Here is a 16,171-nt window from a genome sequence, read left to right as displayed (position 1 = left end):
GATAATTAGATAATGATGAGATTAATGAACTTGAAGCACTCATTGTAAAACATTTTGGAAGAGGAAGAGGTAAATAAAAAGGTGAATTACCTATCATTTTCTTTTCATGCAAAAAAGTTGGTCATATTGCTGCTAGATGTCCTAACATAAATAATATAGATGAAAGGATGGAAAGAAAGTACAAAGGAAGAAGAGATGTGAAAGAATACAAGAGAAGAAAGGATGACAAAGGTAAGAAATATTGTTGTCATTTTTAAGAAAAGACTGATAATGAATGTGAGAGTAATGATAATGAAGTTTTCTATGTTGTTATGAAATTTTTTTTTGATGAAGATGAGAAAACTACATTAATTTCTTATGTGAACAAAAGTGATAGATAGATAATTGAAAGTGAATGTTCCAATCATATGAATGGTGATAAAGATAAATTTGTAGATATTGGTTCATAAAATGGTGGACACGTTAAATTTGGTAATGATATCCAATGTGTTATAAAAGGTAAAGGTACTATTCAACTAATTGACAGGATAACATGTGATAGTGTTTATTGGGTTGAAGGACTTAACTATAGTTTTTTGAGTGTTTCAAAACTGAACAAATTGGGTTACAAAGTTGAATGTCACAATACAAAGGACAAGGTACATGATGGTGATGGTAAGATAATTGGAACTAGTGAGTAGACAAGAGGTAACTTATTCTATCTAGACCTATCAAATGAGAAATGTTTGTTTGCACAACAAGAAGATGTTTGGTTATGGCACAAAATATTATGTTGTGTGAACTTTGACAATTTGGTGAATATCAATAAGATGGAGAAAGTAAGAGGGTTTCCTAAACTAAAGAAGCCTAATAGTACTATGCGTAAACAATGTCATTTGGGAAAGATGACAATGTCTAGTTTTAAGATGCCAATAGTGGCATGTTGTGATGGTTAAGTTGTTGCATTGTTATCCTTGCCATCAAGGTTCAAATATCATGGGGATGAGGTCCCCCGTTTGTGGCCTCACGAGTTCATAGCTCTAGGTCAAAGCATTTACCCCTCTTAAAAAAAAAAAAGTCTAGTTTTAAGAGCAAGACACACACTATTAATGATATTTTAGAATTGGTTCATATAGATCTATGTGGACCCATTGGTTTTCAAAGTTACTATGAAGATCAAATTTTCATTCTTTTTGTGTATGAATCATCAAGAAAGATGATTGTGATGTTTTTAAAGCTAAATTTGATGCTTTTTAGTTATTTAAGTGGTATTTAGCCAGAGTTGAAAAAGAAAAAGGGAAGAGTCTGAAGTTTTTGAGATTTGATAGAGATGGTGAGATCATTTCACATGAGTTCAATACATTTTGCAATGACAGAGGAATCAAAAGATAGATGTTAGCACCAAGGACCCCTCCTTAGAATAGAATAACTAAAAGGAGAAACACATCAATAATGGACTATGCAAGAACATTAATGATGGAGAAGAATGTATCACATAAATATTGGAGAGAAGTAGTTAGTACTGTTGTTTGTACCCTAAATAGAGTACAAGTCAAGAAAGTTATAAATGCTACACCTTTTCAAATATTGTATGGTTATGCTCCCAATATAAAGTATTAAAAAATGTTTGGTAATAGATGTTATGTACTGAAAGGTAGCAAAAATGGAAAGCTTGATGCAAAAAGTGATGAAGGCATATTTCTAGGTTATTATACTAAAATAAATGGTTATAAGTGTTTAAATTCTAACACTAATAAAGTTGTGGAACATGCAAATGTGAGAGTTGATGAGTTTATAGAAAGGGGTGGCAGTTCATGTCACGAAGAACCTAAATAGTACACTAAATCATCTATGTGAATGATTATTCTCCCAAGACTCCAGGTGAATAGACAACTCAAGCTGCAAGTTTTAATTAGACATAAAATGATGGAATACAAATACAAATTATTGAGTAGTAGAGAGTGGGTGTTGAGCAATAGACTAAATATGTTGAGTCTCAGATAGGCAATATCGACCACTAGATAGAAAATGTCAAGCATGCAAAACCTAAACTAGAACCAAAGAAAGGAAGAGAAAATGAACTTGAGATTAATTTTCAAGATGAACCTATAGAAGATCATAAACCTAAATAAATCATTGGTGATGTTAAATCAAGTGTTATGACATGAAGAAGACTCAAAGATAATACATGCTTACTTTGTGAGTTTGACCCCAAATCAATAAATTATACTTTAGAAAATGAAGATTGGATCAAGGCAATGGACAAAGAAATTGACCAAATTGAGAAGAACAATGCTTGGACATTAGTGCGAAGATCTAAAGACAAATATGTCATTGGGACAAAATTGGTTTTTAGGAACAAGCTCAATGAGAATAGAGAAGTAACAAGAAACAAGGAAAGACTAATATGCAAGGGTTAGGGTTAAGAAGGAGTTGATCATGGAGAAACTTTTTCTCTAGTGGAAAGAATTAAAGGGGTCAAAAATCTACTTGCATACTCAACCTACAAAAATTTCAAGCTATATCAAATGGATGTCAAAGATCTACATTTTTAAATGGTATACTATAGGGAAAACTATACATTGAACAACCTGAAGGATTTGTAGATCCAAACAAGGAGAACATAGTATATAAACTAAATAAATCCCTCTATGGACTAAAGTAAGCCCCAAGAATATGGTATGAAAGATTACACAACTATTTGGTGAAGATTGGTTTTCAAAGGACAAATGATAATAGTAACCTATATTTGAAGAATGGTAAGAACAATAAAGTATTGTTATCTAAAATATTTGTAGATGATATTATATTTAGAGGAAGAGAATCTTTATGCAAATCATTTGCTGATAAAATAAAGAAGGAATTTGAAATTTCCATGTTTGGTGAAATCAAATTCTTTATTGGAATACAAGTGTGTCAAATAAAGTTTGGCATTTTCATTACACAATCCAAATATATCAAAGAGATACTAAAGACTTTTGTCATGGAAGATTTTAGGCCAGTGAGTACACCTATGTCTACTGGACATAATCTATCTAGGATAGATGATTCAATTGATGTGAACTAGAACATATATAGATCCATGATTGAAAAATTGCAATATATTGTACACAGTAGGCTAGGTATTGCTTTGGTAGTTGGGATAGTTGCTAGATTTTCAAAAAATCCTTAAGAGGATCACATGATGGTAGTGAAAAGGATAATGTGATATCTAAAAGGTACATAAGACTATCAATTGTATTACAAAAGAAATGATAATTTTGAACTAAGGGTGTTTATTGAATTGGATTGGGCAAGAAATATTGATGATAGAAAAGGCACTAGTGGAGGTGCATTCTTTCTAGCAAAGAGATAGGTGTCTTGGAAAAGCAAGAAGTAAAATTTTGTATTTCCCAATCTATAGCTGAAGCCGAGTATGTAGTAGCTACAATGAAATATTCAAATATTATGTCGATCAAACAATTACTAAAAGGTATGAAAGAAGAAATCATAGATCTAGTGGTTATCTATTGTGATAACACAAGTGCTATTAAACATTTCAAAGAATCTAGTGATGCACATTAATACAAAGCACGTTTCCATCAAGTATGACTACTTGAGGGAATTAGTTCAAGACAAAGAAGTGAAGGTAGAATATGTGAATACCAAGGAATAGATTGTTGCGATATTCCCAAAAACCCTTACCTAAAGATGCTCATGAATATCTTAGAGGTAAACTAGGGGTGACTCCCCTAATCAAAGCTACTACTTAAGAAAGATGCATTGCATCACATTTACTAATTAAAATATCCTACATAATGATGCAATATAACTCTACGTTGGGAAGTTCCTAAGGTAGATAATTTAGTACATCATAACAGATCAGCCATAGATAGATGACAAATATCAACCAAACATGCTAAATCTACATAATTTAGATGTATGAAAACTTTGAAGATAAGACATTATTTTCAAAGAGGGAGAGATTACATAAGAGGGAGAAATTTTATAGAGAAAAATTTAGACAATTTATAGAAGGAGAGATTACAAAATGAGGGAGCAAGTAGTCGAAGAGAAATTTGAAAGAGAGAAATTTAGAAAAGAAGAATCAAACGTTCAGTCACAAAATCTTTTGGATTTTATGGTAACTAAGCTACAATTTGTATTAAGATGTTTGAGATGTTTCCATCAATGCCAAAGAGGGAGATTGTTGGAAAAATATATTTGGAAAAATTGTTTTTTTGTCATCGATGTCAAATCTATTGATAAGACATATTTCTACCTAATCTAAGTGTCATATCTATTTTATTGATAAAGATGATTTGAGAAGTGGCTCATAATAGTAGCACCTAGACAAAAGGTTGATTTATAAAAATGAAGTTACAATGGACATTTGATTAGATAAACTTTGATAAAGAAAAGTGTTTGTTTATGTTAAGAAAGTAAAGCAAAGATAAGTAGAAGTGTCAAGTAATGATAGTGTAAACTGAGCTATAGTTAGTACCAAAAAAATCTAGTGTTGACTGAGCAAGATAGTTGATGCGAAGCTAGAAATCTTTACAGCGATTGAGTATTTTAGTGATGTTTGAGTGCTAGAATTTAGAGATTCTCTAGTGACAGTATAAGAATGAATTCAAGGAATTTGTTAGATCAAGCCAACTCAGTTAATTTCTTGGAAGGTGTAAACCACATTGAATATAAGATTGATGAGTTCTATCATTAAATTCAAGGAAAGGATTAGGTAAAGACCTAATAAACAAATTCTAGAGAAGTTTCTAGAAGACAATCAAGAAGATGGATAAATATAGTGAATTGAATTGAATCTAATTGTAAATCCTAAAATCTATGGTGGATGTAGCAAATGGTAAAGCACAAATTTTCTATTTGAAGGAACTAGCACATCACCTAAATGAAACTCAATATCAAGAAGAAAAAGTGAAAGAGCTATCAAAGGGTAGTTTATCTAATGAGTCTAAAGCTACTATATTAGATTTGATGGAAAAAATGCAACCCTATGTAAGTAGGTAAAATCAATAAAGAAAGAAAAGAAGTGCAACCAGTGAGAAAAAACAATTGGTGCTAGGGGACGAGTGTAAGTATGTGTATGTCCAAAGCTTTTATGTGAAAAATTGCATATAGAGAAAGGTTGATCATAAATGCATAAGTGTGAGTGAATGTGAAGCTAACAAAGAAAGATTGCATATATGATGTTGCTATTGATTAGTACATTAGAGAAAAAGGCCTTAAATGTTGATGACAAGAGTGGACTTATTTCTTGAAGGGTGTCCAAAAAAATCAAATTCAAAGATGTTAGTGAAAGGTTTAATACTCAACCAACATAAGGAACAATAAGAGATCTAAACCTACAAAAATGAGCTGTAATTACACTGATCAAAACCTATTATTTTATTTCTAGTCATTGTAAATAATTTTTATTGAAATTCTTTTAACAAAGGTTGACCTAATAGTCATTTGAAGACTTAATAGTCTATTTAAATCCTTTAACTAGGTGATATTCTGAATGGAATGATCAAAGTCCTCTTAAAAGGCCACTCCTAGTAGGGTGATTAAATCCTTTAACCAAGTCGCATTTAGAAATGTTTTTTATAACCTTTAATAGGGTTGGCTCTTATCAGAGCTCACTTCGAAAGAGTGAAAAGAAGTAGGGTTTTTTTTAGTGGTGAATATTCATAATTGTGTAAATTTAAGAAAATTTTTGCTAGTAATTTGGCTAATAATTTATGATTTAATGCAACCTAAATCTATTCATTTTTATTAAGTTTAGTTCTAAAATATTTAAAATCGCTCAATAATTTATTTTATTAAAAAAATTAAGCTCAAAGATTTGACACAATATTTGATACATGATTAGTTTTAATTCACCTAAATATTATATATTGTTGAAGAAATGAAAATTAATTCACCAATAATTATCATAATTATTAGTTACTTTAGGGATATATTGCCAATATTTAGTTTTCACTATTCATTTAAAATATAATGTAATTATCCTCATAATTTCTATGAGATAAAACATGTTCAATTTTGATTAGTAATATTCCATGATGATTAGAAAAATTCTTATTATTATTGAGATTTTCCAATATTCTCTAATCAAAAATTATGATTCCAAAATAATCGCTAATGTAAATAATACGTAAAATTTAAAATTGAGAGAGTCGCTGATAAAAATAATTTGGTGTTTCAGAATTATGAAATATTCACCAATAATTTAAATTTTTTTCTAGAGGGGGGTTTCTTAAAGTTTACCCTAAAAAAAGTGACATGTTGGTGGTGGTTTTCCAAAGTTGGATTTCCATATAAAATCCTAGTGTCAAAACTATGATGAATTTTTTACATGTTTACAATGGATAATATTTTCATTATGAAATGCAAGTTATGTTTATGAAACTTTTATAGTATAGACCAAGCAACAATATTATAAGAAAAATAGTAAAGTGTTTATTGTTTAATTCTTCAAGTTGTACATATTGACCTTGAGTAATTGATTCACCCCTCCTCTTAGTTATTCTAAACATTTCTAACACAAACCATCATTCTAATTTCTTAGAAGCTCCTCTTTTTTATACCCTTTCTAAAATTGGAATATACTTCCACCAAGACCAAGAAACCTCTTAATGCCATGCTTGTAGTGGTTATTACAGTTCAGGACATAGATTCACCTTCGACAATCAAGCTTGTTGTCCACACACTCCACTCTGCCAAAAAAATGAATCAAAACCCTCTAATAACTTTTTTTTTATTTGTTCATGAATATATATATTTCATTAACAAATGTGGCTTTAATTATTCCATGCCCTCAACATACTATTCAAAATTCCCTACTTCTATTATAAACCAAATCATGGAATTATCTTTAAATTCCTTAATGGTCTTACAGTCAACTTGATTGATCTCACCACTAATAATATATCAGAAAATATAATAAATAATAATGGTGAGTGAGGATGAAAATATAATACCATGAAAAACCTAAAGTTTATCTCAAATATTGTAGCACAAGTATAATAAATATTCTTTCTCATTACAATGATTATTTAGGAGGTAATATAATTTATGTGAGGCAAAATGCCCCTTTCAATATCCAAAATATTTAATATGGTAAATATTGGGTGCAAAATCATGTTTTGATAGATAGCGTGAATCTACCCATTATATCTAACCTATTAGTTTCTCTACTACATTCCCAAAAAGTGCATTGCTATCTAAAACTAAATACCTTGTCCAATAACCCTTTAGTTTGCATTATGACATCCATAATTTCCTATCTTGGAGTTCTTGCACTTTTTAGCATCATAATTACTTTGAGGATGTCATCAATAATTATAATATATTGGATTGCCAATTCACTCTACTAGGGTTTCATGCAAACTTATAGTTTTCTTGCATATGACTCGTTGTCTGAACTTTCATTCTGTTGTCCACTTGTCACACTACATTTACTGTGAGAGCTTTTAGGATGGTTATATTGGCCCTAGCCAGTGGTGACCTAGTTGTTATTGGTGTTTAGACTGCTACTTCAGATTACCATGGCACCTCTACAAAACAAATGCCCTCACAATATCATCCCAAAGGTTTTTCATGAGGTAATCCTGATGTTATCCTTCCTTTACAAGAATTTGATGTTGCATGTGATTGGTTAGAACAACATACCTTGATTGGGTATTTTGTGGTTAGGACTCCTCCTAAAGCTATGCTCCATGAATGGGTTAACAAGAGTTGGACTCATGGAGTCCACCTTGGCACTGTGCAAAATGTTACCAAATTTTTTATTATTATTTCGCTTCGCTAACCCATCAAAAGTAGATGTGGTTTTTAACAATTTCCCTTGGTTTGTACGTTCATCTCTATTTTTTTTTCAAAAATGGTTGCAAGACTTGATAGTCTCTGATGAGGAAAAGCTTAGGGTTCCTATGTGGGTCCAGTTCCAAGGTTTACCCTTGCCATGTTGGCCTTTCATTCTTCCCATTACCAAAACCCTTGGCAAAGTTGTCACAAAGGAGCTTGAGAATTTTTTAATGCTCTCCAATAGAGACTCGTTTGTATCAAGGTTGATCTTTTCAAGGATCTTAAGGATTCTGTAGAAATCTAGATTGGGGCTAGTTCATAGAACACAAGATCAGGGATTGCCCTTTGGCTATGCCTAGGGTTAAGCCCACACCTAAAGAAGCTCTTTCTAAGCTAGCAGAAGTCATTGTAGCCCCTGCTATCCCAACAGGAGCACAAAATCTAGCCATCATAGGGACACAAGTGATTTCCACAACACCTATTCTAGGTGTCTAATAGGTTTTAGACCCTACTGGTTTGTAGGGAATTAAGGTAGCCACTAGGGCTTCTACCTCAACTATGGTTCATACCCCTCTTGGTACTTCTTCCATAGCACCATAAGTGACATGGTGTTCTTGTAGTCCTGCTAGACATGCAAAGATGCCAGTGGTGAAATTGTATGCTATAAGTTTAGAAAAATTTCCTTCTAATTTTAACCAAGTTTCTTCCTTCTTACAGAATAGCTACTTCTCTCTTGAGGATGAGGATGATATGGAAGAATTTTCATGAATTTTTTATCATGGAATGTTCGAGGTCTTATAGACCTCTCCAAAAAGTACTATGTCTAGGACACCCGTCATAGACTTAGTAATTCAAATTTTCTCTATCTAAAAGAAGTTAAGATTTTTGGTTTCATGCTCTCTTCTACATGTCACATCATTTGGTAGGATGGAATTATGTTTTCCTCTCAACATGAAGCTAGTAGAGGTGGTGTAGTTACTCTCTTGTCACCTTGTCTTCATTCTGCTATTATTTTGCATGGTTCTGACCCCACACATAGAATTATTTGGCTCTTGATTTCGATCAAAACTCATTTTTTTTGAGTCATTAATGTTTATGCTTCAAGTGATGATGTGGAAAGATCCTAGATGTGGGGTTGGATAGATGAAAAATTGCCTCCAGCTACTTGGGTTATGTGTGGTGACTTCAATATGGTTGAAGTGGTCTCTGAAAAAGAAAACATTTTTTCCTTTTGCTTGATAGCTTGGGAAAGGGAAGCCTAGTACTACATGTGCAATAAATTGGGCCTTTATGATCCCAATATCAACTTTCATCAGGATAATGGGGCTTGGCACACTTGGTCATACTTTCAAGCTGGCTCTGACTACATTTTAAAATGCCTCGATCATGCCATGATTACTACACAATATTTTTTTCCTTTCTGAAGGATTGCGATTTACCTCTCATTCCCCTACTAGATGTGATGTTATCTAACTACTATCCCATTTATTTTGTCATTTCATGGCAAACAATTGCCCCAAAAGTTGTCAAGTCACAATTCTTCCTCAACACGTCTGTGTTGATGCATGCTTCCACCATCATGCATATCTTATGTGTTTGGAATCTAGAGCCATGTTCACATTATTACAATGCATGGATTCAATGGTTGAATGATTCCATTACTAGAACTGCTCATTTTTTGAGCATCTATGGGTGTTAGTTGGTAGTTTTCACAAAAAGGTCTTATGAAGCCAACACTTTTGTGCTCAAAAAATCCTTTAAGGCTCTCACCCTTAATCCATTTGATGTGGATTTGTAAATTCAGCTTGCCATGCTTCACCATGAAAAATAAGTTGTTGATAACTATGTCACTCGAGGAGGCCAAATCAAAGCCCATCTCCACTGGTTGGAGGTTGGTGATAGGACTTTGAAGGAGTTCCTCTACACTCTTCAAGTTTGTCATACCAATGTTGGGATTAAAAAAATCAAACAAGGAACTCCTTTTCTTGCTAGTCTCCCTGACATCTTGTAAGCATTTGTTCATCACTATGAGAACATTTTTGCTTCCTAGGGAAATTTGGCTTCTCAAGAGGAAGCTCTCAGGAAGTGTATCTTTGTTACTCCAAACCACCTAGTAGTTGACCAACGTGCTTTTTATGAGCAACTTCTTTGCCTCTGAGACCTTAAGGAGGTGGTCTACTCCATGGTTGATGATAAATCCCTTTCGTGCGATGGGTTTCCCTATGAATTTTACAAACACCTATGGGAACATATAGGTCATAATCTGCACAAAGTTTATCTTGAAGCCTATCATACTAAAAGTTTAGGAGGCATTATAAATAAAGGAAATATCAAATTCATACCTTAAGCTGATGATTCAGATGACATATACAATTAGACGCCCATTATCCTTTTGAATGTGTCTTATAAGATTATTACCAAGGAAATTTCTCTCAAAATCTGACATCTATTGCCTTTAATTGTTCACCCTAAGAAAAGTGGCTTTGTTAAGTCCAAATATATTCTTCACAACATTATTGCTATCTTAGAAGGAATGGAGTGGGCTTACAAGTCCAATTAGAAGGCTATTTTTTTAAAGATTGATTTTGCTAAAGCCTATGATCGCATTGAATGGCCCTTTATCTTGGCTACGCTTCAGGCTTTGGGTTTGGGTCCCATTTTTTTGTAGTCTGTGGAAATTCTCTTTGGCGATGCTAATGCTTGCATTACCATCAATAAGTCATAATCTAAGGCTTTTGGCCTTTCTTGTTCAATCAGACAAGGTTACCCCTTGGCACCAGTGCTTTATGTCCTTGTTGCTGAAGGATTTGTCTATTTGCTAGCACATTCTATGTCTTCTGGGCTAGTTCATGGCATTTCCTTTCCTGAATCATCTTCCCAACTAGTTAATGGTCATTTTGTGGATGATTCCTTTCTCACTCTTTTGGAGGATGAAGAAAATATCAACAATACCTTAAGGTGCCTCGACACCTTTTATTAAGCCTCTGGATCTGCTATTCAATGGCATAAAATGCTCTGCTTTTGATGGTCATTTTTGCCAACTCCTCCTTGGGTCAGCTAGTTTGAATGGAAATGGGTTACTCATAGGGATATTTTCTACTTTCTTGGCATTCCTTTTACTTTCCAAGCTTCACTTGTTGAGCTTTGGAATGTTATGCTTGCCAAGATCACCAAGAAGCTTGACTATTGGCTGAGGAAACTACTCTCCCTTGCTAGCAAATTCAAGATTTGCTCGAAGGTTCTTATGGCTACTCATTTCTATTATTCTTCTTGTTGGGCTCCCTCCAAAGCCTCCTACTAGAAATTGGAAAGATTGCTCAGGGATATTCTTTGGGCTTCTAGTTCTGATCATCATGGCTTTCACAGAGTTGCCTGGGATTTTTTTTGTCTCTCAAAAGAATCTGGTGGTCTTGGCCTACTTTCCACATAGAAACAAGGCCTTTCTCTTTGTTCTAAATGGATTATTCATGCCATCACTAGAGATAAAGCTTGGAAGCTTTTTGTTCGACATTGCATATCTTCTAGCTTTCCCATCAATTAACTTGGTTGGAAAGGGATTGGTTTCCACACCCTACTCATCATGCATGATTCAATGACCATACAGGGTTCATTTTTTATCAAGAGCATATGGAAGGCTTGAGAATAATCAATCCTTAGCTTTGATGGGCTAGGGATGAGTTCTATAATGGTCTCTCCTTGAATCAACAGAACATTTGGTGGTCTCCCCTATTTGCCATTCATGGTACTCCCTTTTCCAAGACTTAAGGTGCTGGTGCTCTACATTTTTTCAAATGAGGTATTAGAATTCCCAAGGATCTCCTCTTGAGGGTTACCATGTGTTTCAGATCCTCGGAAGACATACAAGTCCAGTACCACCTTATCTATTTAGATTGATAGACTTTTGACCTATTACTCTCTTCAATTCCAGTTTACTTTATTAATAAAGTTGGTATTTAGTCTATTTGACCTTGGTGGCATGATTGGAAGTGGTTTTCTACAACTCCTTTTCCCAATTATAAGCTAAGTCAAGGACATAGATGGCTTTTGCCCCATCTTTTGATGGTGGATATGCTCAATCAGAGATAGAATTTGTAATCTTCTCTTTCTCAATGGAGAAAACACTTTGATACCATTTGGAGTGCTATTATAGAACCCAAGATTGCCCATTTTTCTTGGTGTTTTGCCTTCCAATTTCTTCCCTTGGGGCCTCAGCTCAAGCATATTGGGGTTCCTGATCCCAGATGCCTTTTTTGTGGGCAACCAAAGTCTTTCATGCATATCTTCTAGTTTTTTAGGGTGCCCAAAATTATTGGCACTAGATTCAGGATTGTTTCAAGCCATTCAAGCCTCAACCCTTTTCTTGACACATGGTTATTCTAGGGGATTCCCCTAGAATCCCTTGAAAATTCACCTAGATTTGGCATACCTTTAGGATGGAAATTTTTTTTACTCTATGGAAAGATAAGAATGTTGTTCTTTTCACAAATAGTTTTTTGGATATTATTATTGCCATGTAAACTAACGCATGCATATGTAATAATGTAATTATCTAGATTTAGGTGCAAGCAAAAAAAGTTTCCCTAGAGGTGGCTTACCTGTAGGAGCTTCTAAATCACTAGGACAATGTCTCTTGCACTATTACTAGAGTTCCTCTAGATGCCTTAGTAGATACTTCGGCACCTGATGGCCATCATCAGTGGCACCATTCCTCAACTCGCCACTCGCACATCAAGTGCTTCTAGGCTTCCTGCCATTGCTCTCCCAGTGGTGTTGATAGTGGATGCAAGAATTGCTAAGCTTCTCCACCCCATGGTGGCTCTAGCTGGTCCTCAGCTCCTCCTCCTAGTGCTCGATAGGCACTTTTTGGGAAATGGGCTCACCTAGATCTAATGATTAGTTCTCTATAACTAGAGATAAAAGATGTGGAGGTTGCCACTGATCCTCTTATTGCTATTGCTGATGATGGCTAGATTGTTCCTAGCCCACCCCCCAATCCCAAAGATGATTGGGGCTTTCATGATTGTGATGAACCACCATCCTTGGCTAGCACTGCTTTGGCCACTTGATGTTGCTTTATCTGTTATTTTTTTAATGAATAGTGCCTGATTTCGACTATGGCCATGTGAACTTATTCACGAGGTGATCTTGTATCTCCTAACCCTTTTTTTTGAATTGTAATCTTAGTATATTATTTATTAATAGAAAAGGACTATTCATCAAAAAAAAATTATAATATATTTGAAAGCATGCTTGCTACCAGTTCAATGCTAGGGTAAGTATTCTTACATATGTCATGTAGCCTCCTACATCTAAAAATTTACTGCGAAGGCTAAAAGTGGTTTTCCTACCACATCTCTAATGAGATCACACACTATTTCCCATCTAATGTTACCAAATGATGACTTCTCAAGATGCATCTTGATGCATAAATGATTGATAGGGAACTTAATATAATATATGTCATAAATATATGCACAATAAATGTTACTTTTGAAGTCTATATGTGCAAACATAATAAAAGTGAAATTAATTTTCCTTGTTTTGTTTGGATGTAGTATATTAGAAAACATTGATTTTTTATTTATATCCCCATTAAAAAAATTAAAATTTCATCAAGATAGAGAGCTGCACCTTAAATAATAAAGGGAAAATTTTCATTTTTTTAACTTATAATTTGTTTTTAGTGTTTCTAGTTTCAACTACACATGTCAAAAATTCTAATAATACTTTGGATCACACTTTGCCATCAAATGTCTGGAAAATTGTAATAAGAGAGATGTTGAATTGAATAAATATTTTTAGAGTATCAATGAAATACATACACAAAATATCCTCTTCTTTTAGAATACATATTCTCTTATTAATATACAATATATTATGTATATGTAAATATATATTGAATTAGTATATACAAACATATCTACTAATTATATTAAGTTGTAAATATAAAACAAAAATTTAAAAAATAGGGATTTTGACAAATTATGATGTCATATTTCCTATAGGTAATCTTAAGTTGTCAAATGGATTGTGAATTGTTTGAAATGTCTACCCTAGCATTTCTCTTTTTCATTTTCTATGTATTACATTGTCTTTACAAATTATTTAGCTTTTTAAGGATATGCATTTAACTAGAAAGAAACAAAGACAACCTAACACCTATGGATAACAATTAATAATTTACTTATCACTTAAAATAGACAAATAATGGAGAGATCCAATTATCCTAAACTCAAAACATATGAGTAGCTCAAACATTTTGCATCAAAAATTTATATAAAATCTAACATGAAAGAAAACACAAAAAGCATAACTCAACACATAAGTATAAATACTTGACACCTGTGGTGCCTAAGGATAATGAAATCATTCTAGATGACTTGGTTAAGGATGTGCTACCATTTGGTAAGGGTAAGGGGTCTACTCTCCTCTTGAGGTTGATGCATAGACCCTTTACGTGGATTTTCTTTAGTCCTCCTCTAAGGAGTGGCCACAAAACTGACCAAGAGAAGATTTAATTCACAAGAGATATATTGATAGAGTCCGAGTCTGTGAAACCATTGGAAGTTCATTTTCCTCATTCTACTCAATGATGATTATTCTCTCATGGAATAGTAGGGCATATGCACCGAGTTGTGGTGCCAAAAAGGTGACAATTTTTTTTTTTTTTTTTTGATTTATTTATTTCAATAGCGCATACGTGCTATTAGAAAAAATAAAAAAAGTATATATGATGGGTTACACACCCATAGGCCATCATTTTTGTTAGTATTTTCTACTATTCCTATAGAGAGCAGCACGTACGCGAGTTAAAAATCAAACATTTTCACCATCCTTTGCCAAAATGCCTCCTTGTTGATGAAATCTAAGACGACAAGCGCACCCACGACAATGTCGTAAGTGATATAAACTTAACTTTGCATTGTTTGATATGTTTTCCATTTTTTTTGTAGGTTTCTTATTTTTTTTTAGGGTTTCTACAAATTTCATTTAGATTTATTTATTTATTTGGATTTCAATTGAATTTTTATTAGGAAATGTCCATAATCAACTGAAAAATCCATAAGAACCTCAAAACTAAAACTCTCCTCAAGAAGAACAGCAAATTCCACAACCCAAACCAATTGTAGGACCTCTGCCAGGTACACAATAAAATATAATAAATGAAATAGAGAGAGGCAAAAATGAATTAGAAAGACTCATTGCTTGGTTGAAAGAATCTGGACAAACCAATCCAATGAGGGCTCAATTGGCATCATCCCTCGAATCCATTAACGCCCAGATAGCCTTAGTTAGTAGTCAGTTAGATATTTGGTGGGTTAAGAGGGATGAACAAAAAGGATTTTATGCAAATAAATTGTCATATGAAGATGTTAAAAGAAAAGAAATACCGAAAGGTAGTATATGTACATTATTTAGAAAACCCCATCAGAAAAATACTATTAGAGAGGGTACTAAATATTTCCCCATCCATTTTTTGAAGAAATTATATTGTGAGTTTGTCCTTGGGGAGATCCCCAATTATTGTGATATATTAGACTCCTAGGGTAGAGGTGGGGGGTCATCATTTGAGAGGTCAGGAGTACATCGTGACCCTAATGTAGTTAGGGTACCTGTGGTCAAGCCACAGCACAAGCATGTGACAATTCCTTTAGTTCTAAAGGAACATGTAGAGGCCAATGCTCTAGGGACCATTAATGCTTTGATTGAGACACTCATACATTCCATGAGCCCATTAGTCTAGGGGGATCCTTCTATGCATCCTAGTCACATGTGCCCTTCATGTGGATCCCTATGCACATTTGGCACTCATGCTAGAGATGGTGCAGATGATGGGCTTGTCACCGATCAGTTCCTGAATGACATATTTGGCATTGACACACAGGTAAATTACAATAATAATTTACTAATTTGATCACATTTCATATGTATAGTGAATGATTAATTAATTAGCATCTATTGACATAGTTAAAAATTCAGGGTCAGAGTGTTGTTGGGCCTAACAGCGATCCTCCAAGCCCATTTTTTGTCCCTCCCATGAGAGGTATCTATCAATTTAATCATTTTAATTAATACACATATTTATTATGTAATCATATTAAGGATTGAAAAAAAAAATTATGCATGTGCATCAATTCTCCATAGGACCCTCAACCTTTACTACAGACTCAGAGCATAGACATCATATGAACATCACACAGGTACAATTATTTCATGTTAATTTAATTCATTTGATTATATTTATTTCATGTTTCATGTTAGATGTAACGTGTATTGTATGACATGTAGCTCATGATGTCAGACACACCTCCTCATATATGATAGTCTGTTGATAGTGGAGTGGCCGTAGTTGTGGCTAGCTCACAACCATTAGAAGAGGTATGAAAGAATTTTCTTCATTTTA

The sequence above is a fragment of the Cupressus sempervirens genome, chromosome 5 (genome assembly GCF_028749045.1).
Source record: "Cupressus sempervirens isolate cs-2001-9-10 chromosome 5, ASM2874904v1, whole genome shotgun sequence".
Classification (NCBI taxonomy): Eukaryota; Viridiplantae; Streptophyta; class Pinopsida; order Cupressales; family Cupressaceae; genus Cupressus; species Cupressus sempervirens.
This window is presented reverse-complemented; position numbering follows the sequence as displayed.